A 14,717-nucleotide genomic window follows, 5' to 3' on the forward strand; every position below is an offset into this window, starting at 1 on the left:
TTTACAACTCTATTCAGACCTACTTCATTTGAATACCGGTAGTCAGTTGGGTTATTTAATTACGAGAAGTGTGCCTTAAACTAATCCTAACAGTAAGAATTCACCATACTAGATTGGTATCTCGAGCATATGTGAATCGGATAGACGAAAGGAATAAAAAAAAAAGGAAGGAACCTTTTTGGTCTTGCCATCGAGTTGAAAACAACAGTTAAAGTTTTGCAACAATTACACATATAACAACAACTCCAAAAACTTAAACCAGTCATAACAGTAACAATTCACCATCCTAAATTGGAAACATTCTTAACCAAAACAAAATAAACACATTACTTAACTAGTTTAAGTAGTTTTTAACTTAGGAGAAAACAAGAAATATAAACAGACAGCACTTTAAGTACCCCAAGTTGTCAATCAAACCAATATAGAGGTGGTATTACCTATTTGCTAACTTATCTCCTTAAGCATGAACAAAATATAGTATTAACTCAAACTCCAGGATGTATTACTGAGATTCTACACTTTCTACGTTCATGTAGATAAATGCTTGTTTAGTCATAGTAAAGAACAACACGATCTCATTCTTATCCAAGTTGTGATGCATGTGAACACAAACAACATCTAATTATGAACATAAGTATATTCGAACAGCAAGATCGAACAACTACTAGTTCCGACCGGATATTCTTCAACTATTTTAACTTCTCATTAGTCTACTGGTGACATAGTACTTCACATATGTTTATTAATGGTTATCAAGCCAGCAAACAGATCTAGATAGTCTATTATAAAAAATCAGAACAATCCCATAGTACACTCGATATAACTATATTTACACTATGAAGCTGAAAATGGGATAAGTTGAGGGGATTAAATCCATCGATATAACTATATTAGAAACATGATTTGCTTTTTACAGTAAACACTAATAAGGTTTCATTAAATCAAGTGATCAAGTATCAGGAAAATAATAGATATAAACGGAATTGAACAACTTTAAATAAGACCAATCCATCGAGTTTGTTAACACTAAGTGGCTTAATGAATTTTCACATTCAAATTCGTGACTCTATCCTTGAAGTCATTACACTCTAGTTTTAGCTAAGGTGATAAATGAATTCATATCTTAGAAACAGAACACGGCAAACACAAGAGAGATCTTTCAAGCATTTATATTAGGACACAACACGGTCTGGACTTATACATGTAAATGGTTCATATCCTGCACCTATTCCAAGCATTATCAATTGGTAATTTTACGAATTATATAACCAGGTTTTTAAGTGCAGAATCCTAGTGAAGAGAAGCAGTCAGTCAAAAAAAAAAAGGGGGGGGGGGGGGGGGGGACAAAGCAGTTGATTCAAGGAAAAGAAAAGACTTTACTTGTTTAAATTATAATTTTCCTATCAGTTAAAGAGGAAAAAAACAGGGTTCAATCCTCAAAATAGAAGTAAAACACTAATCTCAGAGCCACCCCTCCAAGTTCATACCAACTGTTAAAACTAAGTTTCCACTTATTAGTTAAAGCACAACCTGTGTTTTCTAAAGAAAAAGATTAAAACTTTAAACAAGGAACGCAACACCTAATTTTGATCAAAAATCCCAAGGAAAACAACTTAGCCTACGCAAATTCATTCTCCCGTTGTCTTAAAGGAAAAACAGATTGAAAATAAAAGATGAAAACAGTTTTCAAGGTAGGAAGTAAACTATTTTAAGGATTTGGCTAACTAAACCACCAACAATTCTAAACTAAATGAACATGGGGACTAAGTTTTGAATGAAAGATTCAGATTTGAGCCTACGCCTATTCACGTTCACACCAAAAATAAAAAAATAAAAAAAATAAAAAAAACTACTAACTTAACAAGGTTTAAACAAAATAGAAAGCCAATAAATCAATTGTTAGCTTAACCTCTACTTAACTCAATCTTCAGCCAAGGCATGATATTTTTTAGTCATAAGGTCTAAATGGATTTTACAGTAGAGCTTTAGGAAATCGTATTAGCAGCAGCTATGTTATCAACCATTTTATTTAAGCTAACTAAAACAGGGACAACGCTAACCTTTCAATGCCCTTAAACAAATAATGTTTCATGCTCATGTCCAAATGAAAGTAGAAAACAACTATTTGACACAAACATCTTAATATTGATCCATACTAGAACTGGTTTTGAAGACATGAATGAAGGATAAAACATGATTCAAGCCATCTATAGCTACAGCCTTAATGGTAAAAAAAGAAAAAGAAAAAAAAGATTACGGGATGTAGACAGATTCAAACTAATGGAAACAAAATGATTATTCGAACCTATATGTATAGACTAGTATTGACTACCAACGAATCAGGACATTTGTTTTGAGTTTATGATTTATTTTAGCCATTTTACATGCTTGATTTTACATGATAAAACAATCCCCTAAGGGATGCCACAAACAGATTTTTAGAGAAGCGACACTACTATTCATGTATTCACCAAGCTAAACGATCATTTTCTTTAAACGCTAATAGATTGCCACAACCATTTCATGCTTGTTTATAGAAACTAAAGTGTAGGCAGATTTGAACAAGCGAACTCCAAAGAATGCTAAGAACAACAAAATGACTATATTTTGACTTCTACAGAATTAAAGACGAAGAGAAGACGAATGTGATTACCGACCTTCTCCGGGACAACGGACTGAGGCTAATGTCGTCGTCGAGTCTCCGAATCCGCTTCAAGCAATCCTTGTTCAGCCGAGAACTAAAAGAAGGAATTTCGACAATCAAAAACTTAGAGTGAAAAATAAGATTTTCTACGAATCTGAGTTTTTAGCAAAAGGAATTTTATAAGAGGGGAAAGCTTGTGAAAAATAAAAGGGATTTTTTTGTGGTTGTTCAACCTGTCTTTAACAGCCCATAGAAAGGGCTGTATTTATAGCTGAAAAAATGGGAACTCAAATTCAACATTGAAAACCACAAAAAGGGAAGAGGGGGGGGGGGGGGGAATCGTTTGAAATAAAATTCAAACAAAAGGAAACCATGAACGGAAGAGAAAGAAATCACCTTTTTCAGAGATGATTTGAAAGGTTGAGACCGTTGAAACCGAAAGTCCGAAAGATTTTTCAGCAAACCAAGCTCTGAAGGTAGGGTGAGGTTTTTTTATCCATTCAATCGTCCTTGTATTTGCAAGATTGTCACGTTTTTCCTGTTTGGAGGTTGAACAGGCTAGTTTGCAGAGCATTAATGGCTCCATAGTATCATAGAGAGGGAGAGGGGATTGAAGGGACATGATGGCGGTGGCGTCGAGGATGGCTTTTGTACGCTGGTCCGTCGATCGAACCGGCGGTGATGGGAGAGGGCGTTGTCACTGGTGACTGGTGAGGTTTTTTGTTAGAGTTGTTCATTGGAATTGAATTAGGAGAATTAATTTTGGGGTACTTTATGGTGGCTGCTGGGTCGGGTTGTGAAATTGATTTTTGGGCTAGATTGGGGTGTGAATTGGGCCACGAAATGGGCTGAATTTGGTGAAGAGAATTGCCATAAATTGTATCCAATTTTCATAATTCTTTTTCACATAAACTAGTTTCAAAAATGCTTCTTTGTCCTAATTAAATTCCCAAAATATGTACATATATAAATTACAATACAAGTAATATATAAATCACAATACAATTAATTTAATGTATGTATTTAGTTTTAAAATAGAGTAAGAGATGATTAATATAGTAACAAATAGGATTAAAGGAAAAATGCCAATGTCAATATTAATATAGAAATATCAACATTATTTTCGAGTCATTTTAATTATAAAGTATGATGTTTAGTAACTTTTAAATATAAAATATGATGTTTGATAATTTCTAAGAAACAATAAAAATGTCCTTAACTTTATAGAAATATATCTCGAAAAATAGCGTAATAATTAGTGAAAATATTCCTAACTCGTTTTTGGGGAATTTTCAGGACTAAGAAGCATAGTGAAATTAATTAAATGAAAAAGGAGGGCCAAAATTGGGTGTCAAGTTTTAGCGCACCGGGACCACCCGGCGGTGCCGCTTCACGGCCACTCGAATTTCGGTGGTAAGGACAAAAATCACTTGACCGCTCTAGCGGCCTATCGCTATATGGGGACACCGTAAAACTCTCCAAGTTTCACCAATTGATCCGAACTCTCCGAGGCCATCTGCTCACATACCATACACATAGACACACATCAAAACGCACTACGAACGCGCCTGTGGCGTTGAAATTTCAAACTTAGGCCTCGTTGACCGAGTCAACCTCCGACGCCTTAGTTCTAATTTCCACCCCAAGTCCCAAAATGCATCCGAGTGCATTGGGAGCTGAACCAAATATATACACAAGTTCTAAACGAACATGACCTCTGACGAATTTCGAAAAGGTCCGTTTATCCAAAAGTCAACTTTGGGTCAACCATTTTTCACTTTAAGCCTATATTTCACCAAAGTTGCCCGAACCCGATCTCTCGAGAAGTGTGCTAACGGTCCCCTCGAGTCAAAATGAGCTAATCAATGCTCGGGAAAGAGCGAAAATACTGAAAATACTATAACGACTAAACGGGTCGTTACAATTACCTGCTAGGGTACTAAGGTTATGCAATCTGGTATTTATATGGTTAATGTACGTCACAAATCCAAACTTATCCACATAGCCATATAGAGGCATATCTAGAATTAAAAGTTTATGACCCCTGACTTGCCACCATTCTCGCAACCATATATAGGGTTTAGGCCAGAGTTAGTGGGTACCTGTACCATATATGGTTTCATCTGCCTGCAGAAAGGGGCGGACCTAAACAAAGCATTCTGGGTGCTCGACAGCATCTCAAGCTGTATGTATTTATATTTTAAACTATAAAAAACCAATATAAAAAAATGCTTAAGCACCCACTGCACAAAGTTACAGGCGGGTGCTTTGGTTTAAAAGTGAAAATCAAGGTTTTACTTGCGTGTTTGGCAGATTCTTCTTTTTAGTTTTACCAGCAATCTTTCTTTATCTGTTCCCACTGCTTACTTTGCTCTTTAGGATTCTTAGTCTTTTTTTTTTTTTTTTTCTTTTTCAATTAGGTTACTTAATCATCGCAAAAAAAAAAGTATAAGTTGTATTATGTTCCGTAGCCTATTCTTCGGTAGCCTAACCTGAATATAATAATTTTTCTTTTCCCACCTCTTTACCTTTTTTTGACAATCATTGTTTGTGTTAAAGACGAGCTCCACGACCTTAAAATCCTGGATCCACCAGTTGCTCTTTGTACAAGCAAGCAAAGAGCTAGTGAGGGCCAGAATGGAATATCGTATGTAGTGTTGAATCCAACCTGAAGCTCTTTCGAACAAGCGAGGAACAACTGACCACAAGCTCCGCTTAAGCGCTAGACATGTAGTTAGCTTCAAACTTTCCGAAAGTGGCTTCATCTTGCAAAGGCTGATGAATGAATTGGTAGCAATGAATAGCCTTGTCTATTACTATAAATAATAGAGAAAAATCTTTTGCTTTTTTCCACCACTACTGTGTCACACCCCTACCAGGAGTATGACGGGCTCCGACCCGTAGGCCGGGAACCACCTGACTTATCCGTTACTTTGAACATTATAAACTATAACTCAAAGAACACTCCGCACGCGAAAAAGGCCCAACATAGGAATATCCGATCATTCAAGATATACGTACATATGCGGATCGACAAGGTCGTCCACAACACAACAGTATATCATAAAGCAAAGCAAGGCTAATAGTAAAGTATCTAGAGCTCAAAATAAGGCCGACAAGGCCACTAATATATTATACCATAGTATGAACCGGTGGAGCTACAAAACATCTAACTGTACACACACGTCTACGAGCCTCTACATGGAATACAAATGATCATAAGGACAATACCAAATAGACTCTCTCCGAAGAAAGTGGAGTGCTCCCGAGAATCCGGCCGATAGAACACCTATGGTCGATCCGTCTTCCTACCTACTGCCGCGGGTACGAGCGGCGCGTCGTCAAGTATGACGTCGCACGAATAATGTACCGAGTATGTAAGGCATGAATAACAACATAATATAAACATGAAAGGTAACATGGAATAAAAGAGATAACCCGTACATCCGGATGCCTGTAAGGCGGATGCCATGCATGCTTAGCATTAAAAAAAATATTTTATACATATACATAGTACCATGCCCTACCATTAAGACTTGGTGTCATATATATAGTATCATGCCCGGCCATTAAGGCTCGGTGTCATATATATAGTATCATGCCCGGCCATTAAGGCTCGGTGTCATATATATAGTATCATGCCCGGCCATTGAGGCTCGGTGTTATCATCATTAGCCCGCGCGTCCGGGCAATATCATAACATGCCCGGCGAAGTGGCGTGCACATCTACGTGCCATGCCCGGCCGACTATAGCGTGGCGCGGTGAGAAAATACATACATATATATAAAGCATGCATGAGAGCCAAATAAGAGCTATAAATACATCGTAGTGACGTAAGGTGGTAACCTCCGATTATATTATGGAATAATCATCATCGTTCTATCTAACCTTGAAGGAACAATTATTATAAGGCGAGATCAACAACAATGAATAAAAATCAAGAAAATTATGAAAATAACTCAACATTCTCATATTTACATTGAAATCATAAGCTTGGGACTTTTAAATATGAAATAATCATCATCGTCGTAATCATCATAGAAACATTCTCATCTTTAGCATCGTCATTAACATTGTAAAAACATGTCCGTTGTTGTTGTCATAAAAGCTTATAGAATCATAAATCTTTGACTCGGAAAATAGGTGTTATATCCCGTATTTTTGTACGTGGAATATTTTAGGCTAATCGCGACAAGTTAAGGGCAAGACTATTTTCAGATACGAGGTAGAGACTTTTAACCTCCGATTTTGTTTTAATGCACAAGTTGCTTATAAATTTTACTTGTATAGAAATATTAATGGAGATTAGGGATTAATTAACCATGATTAGATTATTAAGTGGGGACTAAAACCTAATTAGTCACTAATTAAGCCATAAGTGTCCGTGTGGGCCCCTACGGCTTGGCCACATTTGATTGGCTCCAAGCCATGGGTGGGACATGTGTCCACCTTATAGGAGTCATATAAATAGCAAAATGATGACAAGGAAAATCATTTATCATCTTCACAACTTGAGAGATTAAGAGATGGAAGGAGAAGCTCCGCCATGGCCGAGATTGAACTTGTAAACTTTGATCAAAAAAATAATTTTCTTCTAGTAATCAAAAAAATTAATTACTGTGTTTTTATTGTTTCTGCACTAACAATTGGTATCAAGAGCCTACAGGTCGTGAGATCCAGGAGATGAGGAGACTATGGCATCTATGAAGTTTGAGGTAACAAATTTTGATGGGCGAATTAATAACTTCAACATCTGGAAGATCAAGTTCATAGCGTTGTTACAGAGAGAAGGATTAGTCTATGCTTTAGACAACTCGTATCCTGAAAATGTGAAAGAGGCCGAAAAGTAGAAGATTGAGATGGATGTGTTTAGCGCAATTCAATTATCCTTATCAGACAACGTGTTATGTGAAGTCAGTACCGAGAAAACAGCTGCGAGTTTGTGGAAGAAACTTGAAGATCTCTACCAGAAGAAAACATTAACAACTAGAATATTGTTAATGTCACGACCCTCCTAGAGGGCCGCGACGGGTATCCGGAGCTAGATACCGAGCACCATATATCGTACCATTATCGTCTTAACCTGTAATCATATAAGTTATAAACATACGCACACATATCCACATATACAAAGCATTCATGACACAAAGGAATAGTGTACGAATATACATCGAGGGCACATGACAACCGCTACCCACATACTCTACGAGCCTCTAACTCGAAACTACGAGGTCATGACGACGGGACAGACCCCCATCATATCCAACTATGTACACAAAAGAATATATCAAGACCGTATAGGTTTATGGAAGTTTCCGGTGCAAGCTCGATCCGACTCCTAGGAAGCGGGGTCGTCTTCCTGTCTACCTGTGGGCATGAGCACAGCATCCAAAGAAAAGGATGTCACATTTAACAAGGTACCGAGTATGTAAGATATATATCGTAAAATAACAGAAGAGCAAGAAGGCAAAACAAAGATGAACAGATAGCTGGTAATTGCTTGCCTCTTAAGGCGGAACCATGCATGTATACGCGTAACATCTCATATCATATATTGCTGCGGAATGTGCAGCCCGATCCATATAATGCCGTGGAACGTACGGCCCGATCCATTATCCATATGGCCCGCGTCCGGGCGTCCCACGTCCGGGATAATATCATCATATGGTCTGATCAGGTGGCTATGCATCTATAGCATATATAATATACGTAGCATGCATGAGAGCCCAAATAAAAGTTTACTCTCTCGGAGTGACATAAGGTTGTAAACCTCCGAGTACATTATGTCATCATCATCATTAGATCGTGTCTGGGGATCCATGACGTAACCTACGGCCATATGTAATATAGCTCAGACATAAGCTTAAGCTATATGCTTTATAGCTTGGGGCCATATGTAATATAGCTCACTTAGACACTAACGGGGGCTATATGCTTTATAGCCCGCTTCAAATACGTCGAAACCATTTAGAATGCTAATCTTGAAAATCTTTCGAATTGGAGTCATTGTAAGATTCTTCAGGAACTATAAACTTTGGGCATTTCTGGAAATAAAAATATAGAGAATGACATATATGGAATCAACATATAGGGGTCATGCCCTTGAAAAAGAAGGATAGCCTCACATACCTTTGTGTCTCCTTAACGACGTCGACTAAGAGCTCTCCTCCCGACTTACGATTCTACATATATAAGAGGGTTCGTACGAAAGTTAGATTGTGAAGGCATACTTAAGTTTAAACTAAAGCGGATAAGGCTAACGAAAAATTGGCAAGATCTCGTTTGTTTCGATAACTTTTCCTCATCTAGCCAAACAGCTCCCAAACAACACAACAACATCCATAATATCATAATACGCAAATTTCCCTCAAGTTAAACATTATTCAATCTCTAAACTCATTTCCGGAATCCTCCATAACCATTACTAGAATACAACTTCATACTTATTTGTAATTCGAGTCCTTCGACATACTTAACATCTTTACTAACATGAAATAATTATAATACTCACCTTGATTACGTAAGGATGATCTTTGGATAAAAATACTCCACTTGAGAAGAACTCCACTTGACTACCAAGGAGATTTTCAACTTCTATCAACCTTTCGGAAGCATTTGCACCCTTGATTCAACTAACTTTGGTGTTTGATCCTTTAATTTCCCTACTTGGATGTGTATTAGTGAGGTATGGAGAAAATTCTAGAGGTTTGGCGGGTGTTTGAGACGTGGGAAATGATAAAAGAAGAGAAAACCGTGCCTTTATAAAAATAGAATTTGGACTGTGAACACCTAATTTTTGACCAAACATAAGTTTTGACACCATTTTTAGCGTTTAAATATTTCTTTTAGGTTTAGTTATATATTTTAATTTTTATCTCATTTTTTAGTAAGTCTTACATCTAAAGATCGAAAGATGCAAAAAATAGAGTCACATTTTAGGGTAAGTTTTGCCCTCATTTTTCAAAAAAATAGAAAATTTACAAAAAATATATTTTTTTTCTTCCAATTTAAGTTTTGATAAATAAGATAGTTAGTTTTAGTAGCTTTGTTAGTTACATTTTATTTTGGACTAGCTATTTAATTTTTCTTATACTTTTGTTAAGTTTAAAATAAATTATCTTTGTATATTTTGTTATATTTTTAATTAAAGAAATAAAAAAAAAATGAAAAAATTTCCTAGAAATTAACCTCACCATCACTCGCACGCCTCTCCCCCAAAAATAACTTAATCCTAATCTAATTCAAAACAAATCCTCCTAATTCCCACGTACCAAAATCAATCCCATCTTCCCTTGAAAGACTCAGCCAACTTCATCCCTTTAAACCTCCTCCCTTAAAACCCTTAAACAAACATTATCTCTCAAAATCCCGCTCCTTCACGTTCCATTTTTCAAGCGACAAACACACACATGCACATCTATATATATACACACAAAATCAGCCTAATAAAGGGGACGCAAGAAACCGAAAAAAAAACTCGACCTAACTTTCATACTTTGATTTCACGGTACTCGTCACGTCAAAAAGGTGGGTAGCCGCTCTTCCTTTTCACCATTGTCTCCCTTCAAAACAGCCATGTAAGGACCAAACACCATTGGCTTCGCCTTCAAGCTCGCATAACCACCACCACAAAAACTCCATTAAAACCAGTTCAAAAACACCATGAAACCATCATTTCCGGCGAGGTCGCAAGCTCGAGGTTCCGGTTCGAGGTCTTTTCCAGTTAATGAATTTCAGAAGTGTTAAATGACAAGTTCCTTGACATAAAGGTTCAATCTTTACCTTGCTAAGTTCTTGATTGATGCATAAAGTTCCATGTTCAACGTTATGCATTTAATTGAAGTTTGGATTAAATTTTGCTCAAAAATGGCTATGTTAATGGAGTATTATTTTTCAAGTTGCATGCTTATGAATCATGTTTAAATATTGTCCAGAATGTATTTACTTGTTTAACTAAAGCCATGGACGCAGAATACTCATGTACATATGTAGTTTACTTTGAATTTCTTACATCACATATGTTTTATAATTAATTGTAGCTCCCTGCAAAGTGTCACATGTTCGGTAAAAGACAAAAATACAAGAGCCTTGATAGGTTTGTTGAACATTCATACTTTTGGTTTAAAAATTAAAAGTTTATGTGTTTGATGCTACTAATGGCTTCCACACCGTTTATTAGATAATAATGTGATGTCATGGTGCTATATTAGATTTGTTTTGGTATAAATTGATTGAGTTTTTCAAAGTTTGGTTCCATTCTACTTTATTCCGATAAGATTGGTTCATTGTATGTGTACTTTATATTAATGATGACAATTAAATGTGATTAAAACTTATTTGGCTTGTTAATCGTTTCGTGTCGGGCTTAGATAAACTTTTACCGATTAATTAGTTAAAGACGTCAGATGAGTGAGATGGGGCACAAATTATTTCAAAACCCGTTGCAAACGTATAAAAGAAAGGAGCGGAAAGAATATGTGTGAGCGAGAGTGAGGCATGGCCGAAAAATATAAGTCACGAGTTTTTAAGCGGATTAATTGGGCAAATGTAGTTAAGAATTAAGGCAAGGATGATTTTATCTAAGATTAATTTAAGCCGATATTTAGTCAATAAAAGCGCCCGTGGTAGAACCACGGGGACCGGGGGAATGCCTAATACCTTCTCCCCGGTCAACGAATTCCTTACCCGAACTTTTTGTTTTCGCATCAATAATTAAAGAGAGTCAATTTTCCTTTTGATCGGGATTCAATAAGGTGACTTGGAACACCAAAACTCAATTCCAAGTGGCGACTTTCGAATAAATAAAATAATCCCTTTTCAAAACGTCACTTTAATTGGAAAAACCCTTTTAAATAAATTTATAACTAATTTTTTTTTTTATTTAAGGAAAAAAAGGGGTGTGACATGGACCCGACCCGGAATATACGGTACAATATACGGTCCGTATAATTTATACGGTCCGTATATTGGACCGTATGTTCCTTCCAGAATCTACAGAAATTTCCCCCTTCACTGGAAGAGTTCTACGGCCAAACATACGGGCCGTATAAAATATACGGTCCGTACATTGGACCGTATAATTTCCAGTTTTTTTCGATTTCGTTCTCGTCGCTTTATTTGATCTCGAATCCTTATGGAACCTTCTTGGTACTTGTGCAACACCTCCTTAACGATCTAATGGACATTATAACTCGTCCTTAAATTCTTGCTAAACATCCCTTAGCTCGACGCCCATGAAATCCTTTCCAAACGCAACTTATACTTCACTTCCACGACGAACCTAGTTTCGCCAGGTCCGATAACCTAAGAATCTTATCGTATATACATTAGGGTTGCCAATCACCCTCTTGTAGTCGTGAAGGTCTCGTGTCCGCCTTAACCGATGTTAGTCCGTTCACGACACAACGTCACGAAATGGCCGAGGTGTAACAGTTAAGGCAGAGTTTACACACCTTCAAGATGAAGACAGGTACAACTTTACATGATCATCTTGATGCTTTTAATAAATTGGCTATGGATCTTACTCATGTTGATATTAAAATGGGAGATGAAGAACTAGCATGCACTCTACTGTTTTCATTATCAACGACGTACACAGACCTAGTTAATTCAATGATGTACAGTAAGGGGGTGGTCACGTTACATATGGTAAGACATGCATTGGATTCGGATGAATTAAGAAGCTATATCAACAATGATGAGAAAGAGGACCATTGTTATACCCCGCATTTTCAGAGCATGACTATGACATGTACCTCACCGTAGTAATAGAGTGTCGGAGACATCCCATGATATTTTGAAAGGCACAAGCCATGGAAAGTACGTAACAACGAAGAAAAAGGATGAATTACAATCTCGTAAGTCGTAGTCGGGAAAGACTATTTTGAGACCCGAGAACATGACCATTTTTAGTATAATGAATGACGAATACCATGTATGGAGAGTTTCGAAATAGTTCGAGGTCGAATAAATTGAAGAGAAATAAGTTCGACGAAAATTTGAGAAACGCTGGGTGGATTTTTAGTCAACTTTGGAGGCGCATATCTCCTAGTATATTTGGAGTTTCAAGGCGAAACAAAATCCTAAAATGAAGCTCGTCGAGTCTAGTTTGTAATGCAACAAACCGTTCATCGATAGGACCTCGGAGTAGAGAATATAGATGTTACAAACTGAACTGCCGACGTTAAAACAGAGCGCTACGGTTTCACAAAGACCAAGCAGAAGCATCGTAGCTACGATTATGCCGCCTCAGCCCCTATAAAAAGGGTTAAAACCCCATTTTTTTCATCTAAAAAGTTCCAAAAATTTCCAGAAAATTCAGCAACAAAAGGGAGCAATATACATCACAAAAATTGAGGATTTTGAGTGAAATTTCAAGTAACGAAGTATTAATCGAGGTCCGGGCAACCCGTAGTCGCGAATATAATTTCGTTTAGTGTTGGAGTGGCTTGGGAACAAGAAAATGATGAGGATTTGGCTACCTTCATAAAACAAGGTATGAATCATCAAATCTCTCTTTATCAAGTTTGATTAAGGAATATTTGAAAGAATAAAGATTATAGTTGTTGTGTTGGTGTTGTTGGATTATGGATTGAGGGTTGAAGAGAAATTTGGATGAAAATACATATATTTATCTTGTAGGATGTTGAGAATGTTGTTATTGATGTTGTTAGTATTAATTTCGACTTCTTACGGAAATAAAGTTATTAATTAGTCGTATCCCAAGTTGGTTGGTTGGGAAATTTAGAAAATGGGGGTGTGGGCTGTTTTATGGCATATGTTGGTGTTAGAAATGATGTTATTACTATTGGTATTGTTGTTGATGTTGTTGGTTGTTGAATTGGAATTTCGGGCTAGGTATATAAACAGGGAAATGCTGCCCGAATTTCTATTAATCTAAAAGGACTTTCATTAAGTGTTTAAGACGAGCGTATGACGATGACCCTAATGATATTATGAACGGTTCTATATGTAGATTACGAGGCCGCGAATAATTCTTAAGCGAGTTGCAAGACAAGAAATAAGTTGGAAGTCGAGAATTTGTCTTCCGTGTATGTTAAGGCTAGTCCCCTTCTTTTCTAAAGGCATGATCCTTTCGTTATAAACCTTTATGTCGTACCATAATATCATTGTTTCCGCAAATGCTAGAAATCCACGAATCTCGCGATCCTTATGATGTTATTGAGCTCCCAAAGGCATGATTCTTTCTTACCAAACTATGCTTGAATTCCATGAAAACTCTCATTTCCAAGAATGTTAGAGATTCATGACTTTTAAAGTTTCTATGATGGTAGAGTTGAATAATTTCTTATATGATAACCATGATGATGATCATAAGGGATTTATTTATCCAAGCTCCAAGGCATACGGATTTCATGTTATTATGAGATAATTTTATTCACAGAGATTTCCATGTACCTGAGCTATATATTATTATGATGACGTTATGAGAACGTTGAACCATTTCTTGATGTCTCAATTTTGTTCATGGAAGATGACTATTTCTTTTATGACTTGATGCCCTATGAGATTTATGGTCTTATTCTACGTTTTCTCTTAGTTCTATTCTCCATTGATAGGCTCACCTTAAATTAATTGTTCCTTCAAGGCGAGACAAAGCGACGATAATTATTCCATAATATAATCGATCCAGGTTACCGACCTTACGTCACTCCGATACAGCGCTCGTGGCTTTTGATTGGGCTCTTATGCATGCTTTATATATATACGTATGTATTTTCTCACACCGCGCCGCGCTATAGTCATTTTAAAGGTGCACGTAGATGTGCACACCACCGCAAAGCGGGACATGTTATGATATTGGCCCGGATGTTGAGGCCCGGGACGTTGTGTTAATGATGATAACACCGAGCCTTAAATGGCTGTGTACGATACTACTTATATATCACACCGAGCCTTCATGGCACGGCATGTTACTTTCACACCGAGCCTTTATGGCCGGGTATGTTACTATGTATATGTATGAAATGTTTTTTTTTAAAAAAGCTAAGCATGCATGACATCCGCCTTACGAGGCATCCAGATGTTCGGTGTTATCTCTCTTACTCATTG

General features: G+C 36.9%; 1 long non-coding RNA gene across 1 annotated transcript; it reads right to left on the reverse strand.

The window, feature by feature from the left end:
* Nucleotides 1-1,078: 1,078 nt before the first annotated feature.
* Nucleotides 1,079-3,336, reverse strand: LOC132045713 (uncharacterized). The gene is made up of 2 exons (XR_009412513.1): nt 3,041-3,336; nt 1,079-2,738 (listed from the first exon to the last, which is right to left on the reverse strand). It is a non-coding gene; the product is annotated as an uncharacterized LOC132045713 (long non-coding RNA).
* Nucleotides 3,337-14,717: the final 11,381 nt, after the last annotated feature.

Source organism: Lycium ferocissimum, unplaced genomic scaffold, assembly GCF_029784015.1.
Source record: "Lycium ferocissimum isolate CSIRO_LF1 unplaced genomic scaffold, AGI_CSIRO_Lferr_CH_V1 ctg7743, whole genome shotgun sequence".
Taxonomy (NCBI): domain Eukaryota; kingdom Viridiplantae; phylum Streptophyta; class Magnoliopsida; order Solanales; family Solanaceae; genus Lycium; species Lycium ferocissimum.